Source organism: Phaseolus vulgaris, chromosome 11 (assembly GCF_000499845.2).
Source record: "Phaseolus vulgaris cultivar G19833 chromosome 11, P. vulgaris v2.0, whole genome shotgun sequence".
Taxonomy (NCBI): Eukaryota; Viridiplantae; Streptophyta; class Magnoliopsida; order Fabales; family Fabaceae; genus Phaseolus; species Phaseolus vulgaris.
In genome coordinates this window covers 47970419-47984421 of record NC_023749.2, presented here as the reverse complement: position 1 = coordinate 47984421, position 14003 = coordinate 47970419, and the positions used below count along the sequence as shown (strand labels likewise).

At 34.7% G+C, this 14003-nt stretch overlaps 1 pseudogene; it reads left to right on the top strand.

The window, feature by feature from the left end:
• The first annotated feature begins 2276 nt into the window (after positions 1-2276).
• LOC137809155 (probable LRR receptor-like serine/threonine-protein kinase At1g56140) overlaps positions 2277-14003 on the top strand; it is a 33770-nt pseudogene continuing 22043 nt past the window's right edge.

Below are 14003 nucleotides of genomic sequence, written 5' to 3'. Positions count from 1 at the left end.
AGTCGACCCCAGTCGATCATGACCAATGTCGAACTGGGTTGGCAAAGACCAATGTGGAGAAGAGTCAGTCCGGGCCTAAGTCGAGTCGGCCCAGGTCCTAGTCAAGTCGAGTCGGCTAGGTTCCATGTTGGACCGAGTGGACCAAAGTCCATGTCAAGTCAAGTGGGCTCGATCCATGTCAAGGTAAGCTAGCTAGGACCCAGTTTAAAATAAATTTAATCTAATTGATAAAGTGGATTTAATCTAATTGACAAAAGTGAATTTAATCTAAATTTAATCTATTTTAAATAGATTTAAAAAAATCCAAATAAATTTGCCTAAATTAAAATGGATATGGATTTTGAATTGAATCCATTATATTGGATTCAGATTGAATTTTTTTTAAAATCAATCCATGAATACTCCAAAAGCTAAGTATGTTACTTCTATAATTTTTTTTTAGAATCAAATGCTTGTTGCAAAGACTGGTGTACTTACAAAAAAGTTCATCTCTAAGAGAATTAATAACAGAAAAGTAGAACTTGAAGAAATTGAAATATAAAAAAAATACGATGTGTCGTGGAACAATAACACACTCCACAATATGTTAAAGTAAGACAAGGTCAACATAAGTCTTGTAGAATACGTCAACACCTAGCTTCTTTCCTGTATCCACAAAATTACATTCGTCAAACATAAAACCAAGCTTATTTGACAATTGTCGCTTTAACATAAGCTTCAAAACTCCATATCCTCATAAAATACACGTGTCGTTTAGACCACTTTTATTGAAATTGTTAAACCTAGACTATAAGATTGGTTTTCAATGTTATTTTGAAATTAAAACAACTTAGTTTTTATAAAATTTTACGAACACAACCTTGCTCATTATCAAAGAATATATATTCCTATACAAATTAGTTTGAGATTTTCTTAGAATGAAATAAAATTGAAAAGGCAATAGTGGTTGAAATATAAAAAATAAAATTTTCAATTCACAAATTCAAGAGTCATACCATTCTTCTTATCATAATTCTCTAAAAAAGTCATATATAAGCTTAACAATTAACTGGTTCAATTAATTAATGCAATTGAAAATATAATCAAATGCAAATATGAAATAAGAGAAGAAACAAATTCGGAATAATCAATGCAAAATTCAATTCAAATTATATGTTCTTGATATCATGAATTGAAATTCAATAGTTAGTTCTCCATGGATGAGGAATGAAGAATACAAAATAGAGAAGAAGATGAAGGGACAATTCAAAAATTGAGAGAAAAAAAAAAGGAAAGGAAAAGAAATTTTTAAAACTTAAAAATTAAAGAAATAAATTGTGTGCCTTAAATTGGAATTCGTCTAATTGATATGTAAGATCTTTAATCAAATGTACACTAGGGCCTAATTATGAGCTATAATTAAGTCCATAATGTTAGCATAAGTGGCTTGGGACAAGAGGAGGGGTGAATTATTTTCATAAGATTTTTGCAAATACTAGTGTTAGATTGAAAACTCAATTAAATCAACTAATTGATTTATTTGTTCAACTAATTATACAAAGCATAACAATTGATTGATTTATAAGTAAAACACTTAGATTAAATGACAAATATCAGAGTAACACCTCTTTTTCTCCCAATTGGATTACAATTGACCTTAATGATGTTTTTCTCTCAATCTTGCACGTTTAGGGTTGTGCCTCAAGCCTCCTATATAACCTAATTGGCTTGAGCATTATTGGGCTCGTCTAGGCAAGTTGCACAAAAAAAGACCCAACTTCACTGGAGTGATCTTGCCAGGACGAGATTGGGCGAGATCCTCTGGAACCGTCGGGCTTATGCAAGTTTTGGACGGGCTTTGGTGAGTGCAGGTGAGTTATTCCCTTCTTAGCTTTGTATATTTTTCTTTTGCCTAATCATCTTCATTATCCCTAAAATCTTAAAATTAACACATATTTAGAAATAAATCGTTCTTATTATATAAAAATATATAAATTCATAAATTAAGAGTTATGATTACTTTATCGATTAATATCTATAAATATTTATATTTTAATATAAAATATTATTAAAATCTCACTCTCAATTGAAGGACCTACCCGCTCGAAATGGCTCTGATATCATATTACGAAGCGGACTTTAAGCCTAACTCAACCCCATAAAACCGGCTCATAGAGTTGAGGTTTGCACCCACTTATATACTATGAAAGGCTCTCATCTTTAGTCGACGTGGGATCTCCAACACTAGTCGAACTATAATTAGTTTTCTCTAAAACTATGGAATTTTATTCTTACCTCAAAGACCAAGTTGATATCATGGTGCAGTGGTCGTTTGCACGCGGTGTAGCATTCTTTGTCTTCTTCATCTGCTTGGTCAACGTTGCACAAGCTCAAGCTGCAGACGCCACCACAGATCCTTCAGAAGGTTAGTGCTTTCTCTTTTCCTTTTGTTTCTGTTTCTCACCGATAATATCATCCTATCATTCTCTATGAGGATTTTTTCATATAAACGAAATCAATAGATTAGTTTTCTTGTTAATGTGTGGCTATGGAAAAAGGTCTGAATTCTGGAAAATTCTTTATTTTTAACAAATTCCATCATGGTGGTACAGATATCTCTGCTGCTTAAGACTATTCATATTAAAAAAACGTTTCAATATCTTCCCAATGTTAATCTCTAGACAGTTTCAGAGAGGATATATTTGATATTCCGATCTTAAATAAGTTGAGATAATATTGTTAAAGTAAATTGTTTCGTTTTGAAACTTAAAATTTTTTCGTCATTTTGTTTTTAAAAAATGTTTAGACGAGATTAAAGGAGGAAGATGTATTTAAAGTCTTAATGAACTCGATTCTTAAATAGTTTTTTTTTTTAATAAAGAGAAACTTATAATAGATTGTAATATATAATTTTGAATAATTTATCTAGTTTTGTTTGCTCAAATTAAAACCATCGCTAAACATGTAGTTTATAAAAACTTCACTCTCTAAAAAATATTACTTTTATTTGCCACAAAATTAAGTAACGATATAATTTGTTAGAGTAAAATAGGAAAATATTTTTTACATTAAAACTAGAACTATTAAAGCTAAAACATAACTATCAAGTTGATAATTAGATAAATTACCATTACAATCATACTTTTTTCTGATAAATTTAATTAAATGTGAAATTGAGCATTTTGAAAGCAATTTAGTTATTAAAACTATAAAGATCCAAATTTATGAGAAAAAAACTTGATTAGGAATTTATTTCCTTTAATAACAACATAGAAGAGAAAGGAAGAATAAATGTTTTTTTTTATATTATTTTTCATGTGATGATATCAATCTCATTAGAATAACTTTTTACATATTTATTTGATATTTAAAAAATTAAAATTTTACTTATTCTCTCTCATAATCTCATTTCCCTCCTTAGTTTCATGTTGAATACCTTAGATTCACATTTTGCTTTTATTTTTAGCACATTTTCCTAAAGATGTGAACTTATGAATGTAGCAAGAGTCTTAAATTCAATCTTCAGCAAATGGGGTATATCGGCAAACACAACTTTGTGGAATATAAGTGGTGAAGTATGCAGTGGAAGAGCCATTGATGATATCACAACTGTTGAAGCTTACAACCCATTCATCAAATGTGATTGTTCCTTTGGCAATGGAACTACTTGTCACATCACAGCATAGTATCTCTCTCCCTCTCTTAACTTTATTTTTTAATTTTTGAGATAAAATTTATCTTTTGTTGTGATAAGAATAATTCAAAGCATAAAATTTTGATACTACATATATAAGAAAGGCTAATCATATACACAATTTTATCAAATATACAATGCATTCATTCTTTCATTTTGGGTGCATAGTTTCAAGAACTTAGTTCAACTTAAGCATGTGAGAATTGAGAGAGAATTAACAACCAAGAAAATCATTTCTTCCTCATAATCTTTTTGTCAAAGTTGTGACCTGGTAGTGATTCTTCACTATTTATTCACCATTTTAGAAGATTCTCTTTTAGAATGCAACACTTTAAGTTAAGTCTAAGAAGGATCAACATGAAATATGGTTGTTTCAAGAAATTTTATTGTAGGGTCTTTGCCAATGGAAAGTTATTTTATAACTGGAGACTAAAAAGTTAGTTAGACGTGACATGCTTAATTGATCCTCACTTCACACCCAATAATTTTATTGAACAAGAACAACTTGTCGTGACATGTTTTTTTGTGATTCTTATAGATGTGTGTTCTTGAACATTCATGCCCTTATAAGATACTATTAGAAGAAAATGAATTCTCAATTGCACCAATTATCAACAAAGATTCTGATGTAAGAAAATTATCATGGATTTCAATTGATTTGGTTATTTTTTGCACTTATAGTAGAAGTTGAACCTAATGAGTTTGATAAGCTAGTAACTAAGGAAGAGTGGCTAACAACTATGAAGGGAGAATATCAAAATTCCATATAGAAGAATCAGATTTGGAATTGGTTAATCCTCATTCAAATAAGAAACTTATAGCATTAAAACAGGCCTAAAAAGTGAAAGTTAACCCAAAAGGAGAAGGGGTGAAACACAAGGTAGGACTTGTGGCATAAGGATTTTCTAAAAAAACCAAACATTAATTGTAGTAATGTTTATGCACCATTATATATAATTGGAACTGTTAAACAAACACCAAAAATTTAGAATAGGAGATAGCTTTTTACCTTATGTAGGATTTGAAATTCATCTTAGAACATGGAGTTTATTTGAAATGTTGAAAATATAATGTGCAAATAAAAAATAATTATTGTAAGCTTATATGTTATGAGCTTTTGATTATTAGTACCAGTGAGAAAACAATTATTGATTTCAAAAGAGAAAAGATGATGAGTTTCATATCAGTGAACTTATACTTCTCTCTTACTAAGACTTTGAATTAAGGAGAAGTATTAGCAATAATTTAAAGTTTCAAAAGTTTATTAATAGCTATATAAGCAAAACCTTTTTTTTTTTTAATGCAACCATTTTATTAAATATACCATTCATTTCTTCGTTAACATGATGTATATTGAAGTTGGAAGCTTATTATAATTACAAGTAATTTAATTTTCACTTTTTTCGGGCTTCTTTTAAATGGCACAGGAGAGTCTATGCACTGAACGTGGTTGGTGAAATTCCAGAAGAGTTATGGAGTCTCACTTATCTCACAAATTTGTATGTTTTCTTATGTTTTAAATTATTATTATTATTATTAATATTATTATTTTTATTATTATTATTATTATTATCTCTTAGTTTAATTTTCATGTACTCTTGATTTCATATAGAATTTTTGAAGTATTAAATATTAGAACTAACAAATTTATTATTGGACGGAACGGAAGAGAATGAAATATATGATTTATGATTGAAAACATAGTAATCACCAATAATAAAATATTGAAGAGTTCTATTAAGTTACCTTCTAATTTTGTTCACAAGTTATTTAATTTTTTGAAACACAAATATATTGATATATTTCATACATTTTTTTTATAACGTATTCCATGAGTTGTTTTTCCCATATATATATATATGTTTTTTTTTTTTTTTTTTTTTTTTTTTTATCTTTATGGGCCTTCTTTCTGTTTTGTATGGATCAAACTCAATTGCATCTTCACGGTGTATTCGGGTGTATTTAACTTATACCCTGTTTCTGGTGTAAATAAGAGAAGTTTTTTTTTTAATAAAAATTACTTTTGTCTTATTAATTATTAATTATGTGCTTATCTCTTTCCACTCTCCCTTTACCACCGTCACCACTCTCTGTTCTTATCCACACTCACCGCACCGCTCATTGTCTTTTACAAGAAGAGGGATGAACAACCTTAAAAAATCCAAGATGGTATCAAAGCGGGTATAACCCGCTCTGCTCTCCGCTGCCAACGGTTCTATTTATCTTTTCCTGCTTATCTTTTTTCTTCTTTGTTTTCTTTTGTTTGCATCTGTCTCCATGGTTGAAACCCAGGAAAATTCTTCCAAGAATGTCGGTACATGCCATCACATTTCCTCTCATCTGCATGCCATCTAAGATTCTTAGTATCATTTGGGTTTGTAAACAAACGTTTCATCCTTGAAATGATGACAATAACACACAACCTTCATTGGGGTCCATGCTTTTCCATCTATTCAATAGTATCATTGTCTTTTTTTTTCAACTTATAACGTGATAACCCACACCTTAGACAAATTTTCAACAATTTAAAATCTTTACTATATAATATACAATCATTAGGACATGTATGTATCTTTTTATACTCCATACCCATAGGATAAAAAATCTTTTTGGCCTCATAATTGCAATTAGGTAGATTATTTCCTTCTGGAAGCATATCCTTCAACAACTGAAGCAATTTTGTGAAGCTTTTATCAGTCCATTGATTTATTGCCTTCAAATTCATCAATTTTAACTCTACTCACAAGCATGTGAAGTTAGTTGTTCCATGATAGAGTGGAGTCTCTGCATCACTTGACATACTTCCATATCCATGTGCTTCTACAAAAGACACAACTCCAACATCAGGAATCATGTCCTCCAATTGATCATCATGTACTTCACCATGTATTGCATCATCTATGGTGGACCCCACATATTCTTCGGATACGAAAACACTTGGTAAACTTAATAATTCATCATGCCATGTCCATGTTGTATAAGATCGTAGAAACTCATCACATAGAAGGTGCTCCCTGATTTTGTTAACATCCAATCTCCTTCCGTTCAAACAATTAACGCACGGATACCTAAACTTTACTCCATCAAGACCACTACTGTAGGTGTTATGTTGCATAAATTTTAATTCTTCTACTCATATTTTGTACTCATCACTTATGCGAACGAAGTTAATCCAATCTCGATCCATTATGTTCTGTAATGGTCATTTAGGTGTTCACTAATGCGTGTGAAATCTCATGTTTGCCGATGGTCGAACACCCCAGACTCAATACCAACACATATCAATTGATGAAGGTCGAACATTCTCGGACTCAATACCAACACGTATCAAAGAATTATAAATATACATCTAGTATAAAATTAACAAATTTAATTACAGATATAAATAATAAAGAATATCAATTAAAAATCAATAAATTATATAATATAATTACAAAATCTAATTAAAAATAAATAAATAAATTATAAATACTAAATAATCTAATTACAAATATCACTCTAATTACAATGTAAATTAATTAATAAATACCAAATAATATAACTTTAATTACAATGTAACAAATTAATAATTATTCTAACCTAAAAGCTAACATTATATAAATTAATAATAAATACTAAATATAAAAATTAATAATACTAAAAAATATTAAAAAAATTAAAAACACACCAACCTTGTGCGTGAATGGCAGAACGGTGGTGAAGGGCAGTGGCAGCGACGGACAACGACAACGAAACCAGTGGTGGCAACAGAGAAACCATGCACCTTGATTTAAGAAAGCGGTATAGGTAAAGTCGCATTCATAAATCAAGCGCTTTGATTTAAGAATGCGGTATAGGTAAAGTCGCATTCATCAATCAAACGCTTTGATTTAAGAATGCGGCTATTACAAATAGCCACATTCGTAAATGAAGCTAATTTAAAAAATGCCACCACGTTTTGAATGACAGCGCCTGATTGTAAAAGCGCATTAAATAAATAGTCGTTGTTTTTACATTTTGCACCAGTGTACCAGCCAATGAAATAGTGATGGCAGCCAAGAAAACCTTCACTAATGGAGGAGAGAAACCAATAAGAGAAATGAAAAATAATAAGCAATGGAGGAGAATGCAATGAGTGAATGTGAACAAGAAAAAAACTTACAATATGGAAATGTCGCAATGTAGATGAAGAAGTAGAGTACGAGAGTAAGAACAAGCGGAAAGACAAACGAAAAACGAAAGCGTAAGTGACACGCTTCGAATTAGGGTAATAAAACGAGCGTAAAACGATGAACCTTAGGTAAAATCGCCATTTTATACAAAAGCGCCTTGGTATAAAATGGCGGTTGTGGGTGCAACTGTTGTTTTATACCAAAGCGATTGGTATAAAACATTGGTTCCACCCAGAACCGTAGTTTTATACCAAGGCACTTTGGTCTAAAATAGCGGTTTGACCCATAATTGTTGTTTTACACTCGTTTTAATTTAAAAAATGTCACCACGTTTTGATGGACAACGTTTGACAGTAAAGCGATGTGTATTTGGTGTCGTAAATGAGATTTTTTGCACTAGTGTTTCCAACCCACAACCCAACACATTTTCCAACCCAGAAATAGACGACACCACTCATATTCACCTATCATTCCAAGCCCTCTATGGCACCCCTTCATTCCAAAATTTTAAAAGTGAAGGCCTCATTGGTCATCTTTTTATCACTATCCTTGTAGACACAAGTAGTTCCTAAACATATTGCAACCCCGTCTAGCCCACAACCTCCAATTGTGTATCATTCCTATCACACCCTTTTCACTCATGGTGGGAAACAGAGAACGAATTTATTGTTTGTTTCTTTATCCTAATGTGATGGTTTTCATGCAACACCATAATTTTTCCATTCCATTTTACCTTATTCCAATTGAAGGCGCTTATATGGTCCTCTGAATAGACTAGCTACGCTCCTTGGGTCCTTTACGAGCTGATTTTTATATCCCTCATCTTTCCTTCAATCATAAGGGTTTTCCAATCACCCTCCACGACACCAACAAACTTCTCCACAACCACAAGCTTAACCCAACTCATACCATGGTCTAATTAACGCCCTACACAATTTCCACGACCCAATTCTCATACCCCGAAACCCAACATTCTATTTCATTTGTTTCACTCTCATTTAACCCAACTTACCAAATACCCACAAACCTTGAGGACAAGGTTGTTCCCCAGGAGGAGGCAAAGAGGCAATTGATACTACGCCCACATCTTCAAGGCTGATTGGGAAAACATCAAAGTTCGCAAAGTTTAAAGATTACATCTAGAAGCATTAGTTGTCATATCTAATAGAAAATCTTATGGTTATATCTTTCTGTTTGTAGAGAAAACAACTATCCTATAGGGATTGACTTACATTAATTTCTAAGGTTTTTATAAGACACTATGTAATAGAAAAGGCATAGAGTTATTTTCATTTTTATCTTTCTAGACTATTTCTTTCTTTTCAGATTTTTGCCTTTAACCATTTCTTCACTAGAGCACTGTAACATAAGAAATCGTTCAACAATGAGGATTGTAAATTGAGATTTTTTGTTTTCAAATTATTTTATTAGAGGTAAAGAGGTATTTATATTCTGTACAAAGAAAAGTGCTTAAAGAAACCCATGTGATTCAGTGATTATATACAATTACGGTGAAGCTGAGAGTTCTTTCCGGTGAGGTAGGGTGCAAGACGATGGCTGATACCTTGTTCTTCTTTACTAACTTTCCCGATCATTTCTTCGAAAGAGATTTGTGGAAAGTTTTCCAAAGATGGGGAAGAGTTCTGGATGTCTTCATATCTAGAAAACTTAATGCAAGGAATCAAAGGTTTGGGTTCGTTAGGTTTCATGGTGTGGCTGATGCTTTTTGTCTAGAAAAGGAACTTAATGCAATTTGGATAAGTACGTGGAAATTACAGGTGAACCTACCTAAGTACCGGAGGAGTGAGGTGACAAGGAAAGATTGGAACACCAAACTGAGACCGGTTCGTGTTAGGAATGTTTGGAAACCGAAGGAGCAACAGAAGAAGGTTTCTTATGCTCAGGTTCTTGTTTCGGGCGAGGTTACAAACTACTTACAGGAGAGTGCGAGAGTTACTTCTTTTAATGTAGAAATGGAATCAACCTCTTGGGTAGAGGGATGTTTTGTTGGTTGTATTAGGGAGGTATCTCGTATGAAGTCGATTAAGAAAAGTTTTATTATGGGAGGATTTAGTCTTTTTAGGCTAAGATTTCTTGGGGAGAAGTCTTTTCTGTTATCTTGTGACGACGAGGGAGTTCTTGGGAAGCTTATTGTTGATAACAAAACGTGGTTTGATGAGCTGTTTTCTTCGGTTGTCCCTGGGGATGGTTCGTTTTTAGTTAAAGAAAGGTTGGTATGGGTTCGGTGTAGAGGAATCCCTCTACAACTTTGGTGTAATCAGAGTTTTGTTAGTATTGGTGCTCTTGTTGGGAAAGTGGTCCAGATAGATGACGTAACTTTGGAAAAGGAAATATTAGAGTTTGCTCGTTTTCAAGTTAAGATACTGGTAGCCAGTTCAGTTAGGATGGAGAGAGATATCTGTATCAATGACATCTCGTTTAAGGTGTTGCTTGAAGAGGAGGAGAGAGTCCAGGATCTTGAATTTAATAGACTTTACGCTAAGTGGAATGGGGGTTTCTCAGAGGTGGACACGGAAGCAAGGTCAGAAGAAGGTGAATTGGGAGGGAGTTTTTTTGATTCAGTGGCTTCCGATTTCGGTGAAGTTATTGGAACGGGAACTAGTGCAGACGAAACTGTCCAGAGCAAGGCATGCACGGCTGTCCAGTTGCAAGAGGTTACTGATTTTCAAGAGAGTTTAAGAGGTGCAGTAAATGTGGTTGCCCCCCTTGAGAATATTCCTTGTAGAATTGAAGGGAGTGGCCCACTCTTTGGAGGCTTGGCCCGCTGCTAAGTGCAGTTGTAAGGATGCTCTTAAGGATGCTCTTGTATTAAATAAGGAGAGAGAATTAATGGAGCAGGTGGTGGGTGAGAATAACTCATTAATGAGTGCTGGAGTTGGGATTGAGTTGGTGGGATTAAATTAGGAGAGAGAATTAGCGGAGCAGGTGGTTGGTGAGATTAACTCTTTAATGGGTGTTGGAGTTGGGAATGGGCACGTGGGATTAAATAAGGAGAGAGAATTAGTGGAGAAGGTGGTGGGTGAGAATAACTCATTAATGAGTGTTGGAGTTGGGAATGGGCTCGGGGGAAGGGCTGAGGTGGAACGTGGTTCCCTACCATGCAATATAGAGACCACCTCTCACCTACCTAACATTAAAGAAGTGCATGCAAAGAGTTGCCATGCATTTAATGCAGGTTCCTCTTTTTCACGTGTAAAGGAGAATGAAGAGTTGCTTTTTGCTGATGGTTTCTTAGGCCACGCAGGAAGCTTGGGCCGGTTAGGAGTCTGTTGTGGGTCTGGTCCAGATTATGAGCAGGAGCACTCAGGTATGTGGGAGTTTGCAAATAACGTAGCTGTAGGTCTACATGGGGTAACAGGAGGCAGAAGCTTGGCTGTGACAAAGGTGGTGGGCACTCCAAGTGTCGTCTTCGGACAGAGAGTGGCTTGCGGCGGTGGGAGTGGGGATTGGCGGTTGGAGGTTATGGTAGATATCCCGTTGGTTGACAGGAAGTTTACATGGTATAAACCAAATGAATGGTGAAGAGCAGAATTGACAGGGTTCTTGTGTTAGGGAGAAAGTTTGTCTTCTTTGGGGAAGTAATGAAGTTGACTGGGTTGTAAATAAAGCAAACAATAGTGCTGGTGGGGTCCTGACAATTTGGAATAATAAGTTATTTCAGATGTCTAACTATGTTAATGGAAGGAATTTCTCTATTATTGAGGGTTCTTGGAAGGTTGGTAATGGGGTACTTGTAACAATAGTAAATGTTTATTGCTCTGGTTCTTTATGGGAGAGGAAAGAGGTTTTGGGAAGAGATTAATGGGTATAGGTCGAATCAACTTTCGAAGGCTTGGTGTGTTGTTGGAGATTTTAACTCAATTAGAAGTCAAGAGGAGAGGAAGAGTATGATCTCGGAGACAGATTATTCTAGAGAAATAAAAGGTTTTAATGAGTTTATTGAAAAATCAGAATTAGTAGATATCCCGTTGGTTGACAGGAAGTTTACATGGTATAAACCAAATGGAATGGTGAAGAGCATAATTGACAGGGTTCTTGTGTCAAAAGAATGGCTCGATGCTTGGCCCCGTTGTCAACAGTTCGTTCTAAATAGGTTAATTTTAGACCATTGTGCAGTTGTTCTTAAAGAAGTGTCTGTTGACTGGGGTCCGAGACCTTTTAGGTGCTTGGATGTTTGGCAAAGACAGTAAATTTAAAGACTTTGTGAGGAGGAAGTGGGTTAGCTATGATGTGCAAGGACGTGGAATTTATATTTTCAAAGAGAAACTGAAAAAGCTTAAAGTGGATTTAAAAGTTTGGAACGAAGAGGTCTTCGAGGATGTTAACCTTGCTAGTGAGGAGTTACATGTGTTAGATGCACAAGATGATGATAGAGGCTTGGTTAAGTCTGAAAGGGAGGAAAGGAGAACTTTGTTAGATGACCTTAATAGAGCTATGTTTAAACAGGAGGCGGTTATGTTCCAGAAAGCAAGACAAAAGTGGTTGAAACATGGAGATCTTAATACAAAGTTCTTCCACTCATCTGTGAAGTGGAGAAGGGAGAGGAATGAGTTACATGAGATGTTTGTTGACGGCCGGTGGTGTGAGGATAAGGAGGTGATTAAGGACAAGGTCAGAGTTTTCTTCGAAGAGAGGTTTTCCAGAAAAGAAGGATGTCAAGTTAGGTTGGACAACGTTAGGTTCAACTCTATTTCGAAAGAAGATAATGAGTTATTGATTGTCGATTTTTCTAGAAAAGAAATTAGGGATGTGGTATGGAATTGTGATAGTTTTAAGAGTCCTGGCCCTGATGGTTTTAATTTTGGGTTCTTAAAGCATTGTTGGGAAATCATTAAGTCGGATGTGGTGTCAGCAGTGAAGGATTCTGCATCTAAGAGTCATTGGCCTAGAGGTTCAAATGCATCATTCCTATGTCTTGTTCCAAAAGTAGAAAACCCTCAGCAACTTGGCGAATTTAGACCTATTTCGTTGGTCGGGTGCTTATATAAGATCATCTCTAAAGCGTTGTCTCTACGCTTGAAAAATGTGATTAGTAAAGTCATTGATATTAGACAGTCGGCTTTCCTGGAAGGTATGGGTTTGTTAGATAGTGTGTTAGTGGCGAATGAGGTTTTGGAAGAATATAAAAGGAAAAGGAAGAGTTGTGTTTTCTTTAAAGTTGACTATGAGAAGGCATATGACTCGGTAAGTTGGGATTTTCTCTATATATGCTAGAGAGGTTGGGCTTTTGCGCTCAATGGATTTGTTGGATTAAGGGGTGTTTAGAATCTACTTTAGTCTCGGTGCTTGTGAACGGTAGTCCAACTAGGGAATTTACTCCTAGGAAGGGACTTCGTCATGGTGATCCGTTAGCACCGTTTCTTTTTCTGATAGTTGCGGAAGGGTTGGCTGGGTTTCCAGGATGGCAGAAAAGAAGAGTTTGATTGACAGTTTGGAGGTTGGAAGGGATAAAGTGAAGGTAAATATTTTACCATACGCTGACGACACTTTATTCTTTTGTAAAGCTAATACAAAAAGTGTCTTCAATATGAAGGCGATCTTACTCTGCTTTGAGCTTGCTTCTGGGCTTAAGGTCAATTTTGTGAAGAGTACTATCGGTGGGTTGGGGTTGGATCAGAGCTTGCTTCAGAGTTTTGCGGCTATTCTAAATTGTAAAGTGATGGTAACTCCTTTTGTTTATTTAGGGTTGCCGATAGGAGGGTGTCACAAACGGGGTGCGTTTTGGAGTAGGGTGATAGAGAGAGTTTAGGGTAAATTGTCAAGATGGAGAGGCAGGTGTCTGCCGTTGGCTGGGAGGATTTGCTTGTTAAAATCAGTTCTCTCCTCAATTCCGTTATTTTTTATGTCACTGTTTAAGTTACCTTCTATGGTGGCAGAGAAGTTAGTTCGAATACAAAGGAATTTCCTTTGGGGATGGGTTTCAAATGGTAGGAAGATCGCTTAGGCCTCTTGGAAAAAGGTTTGTGAGCCTCGTGACTATGGGGGTCTAGGTATTATTGACCTAAAGTTGTTTAATTTGGCTCTATTAGGTAAGTGGATCTGGAGGTTGGGTACGGATAAGGGTGGTCTGTGGAAAGAGATCCTCGTTTCTAAGTACGGTGGGTGGAGAAGCTTGAGAGAGGAAGGTAAAGTTGGTAGGGGCTCTCTTTGGTGGAAAG